Below are 815 nucleotides of genomic sequence, written 5' to 3'. Positions count from 1 at the left end.
ATTGCAAATTTTGTGTTTTTGCCATAAAAAAATACTACATTTTCTTTGACAAAAAGAGTATAAAACATACCAAAAAAACTTAATATTGACAGATCTAAAGTTGATCTAGAGATTCAAGATTTGAAAGTAAAAAAAGAAAAAAGTAAAAAGTATGACTTATTTTTTAACACTTTTTACGAGTGAATAATTGGGGATTTTTAAAAAAAATGTTTTAATTGCTCAAAAAATAATAATGAATTGTTGGTGGTAAAATATTGCAAATTTTTGTGTTTTTGCCATACAACATATATATATATATATATATATATATATATATATATATATATATATATATATATATATATAACAAAAAGAGCACAAAACATACAAAAAAATAATTAATATTGACGTATAGATCTGAAATTGATCTAGAGATTTAAGTTTTGAAAGTAAAAAAGGTTAAAAAAAAATAAAAATAAAAAGTTAAAAGTATGACTTATTCACACTTTTTATGAGTTAAAAATAAGTCATACTTTTACCTTTTTGGATGCCCAATATTTGGGGGATTTTTTTTTTTTTTTAATTGATCAAAAAATAATAATTAATTCAAATCAATGTTGGTGGTAAAATTTTGCATATTTTGTGTTTTTGCCATGAAAAAAAGAAAAAAAAATGTTAACAAAAAAGCAATAAAACGCACACAAAAAACGCTGTATCGACAGATAGATCTGAAGTTGACTAGAGATTTAAGTGTTGAAAAAAATAAAATAAAATAAATAAAATAAAACACTTATTTTTGAAATGTTTATGACTGAGACCCTTCCAGGTCCCCGGGA

This window comes from Nerophis lumbriciformis, linkage group LG13 (genome assembly GCF_033978685.3).
Source record: "Nerophis lumbriciformis linkage group LG13, RoL_Nlum_v2.1, whole genome shotgun sequence".
Classification (NCBI taxonomy): Eukaryota; Metazoa; Chordata; class Actinopteri; order Syngnathiformes; family Syngnathidae; genus Nerophis; species Nerophis lumbriciformis.
The sequence above is the reverse complement of the archived record's forward strand: the minus strand, read 5'-3'. Positions refer to the sequence as shown.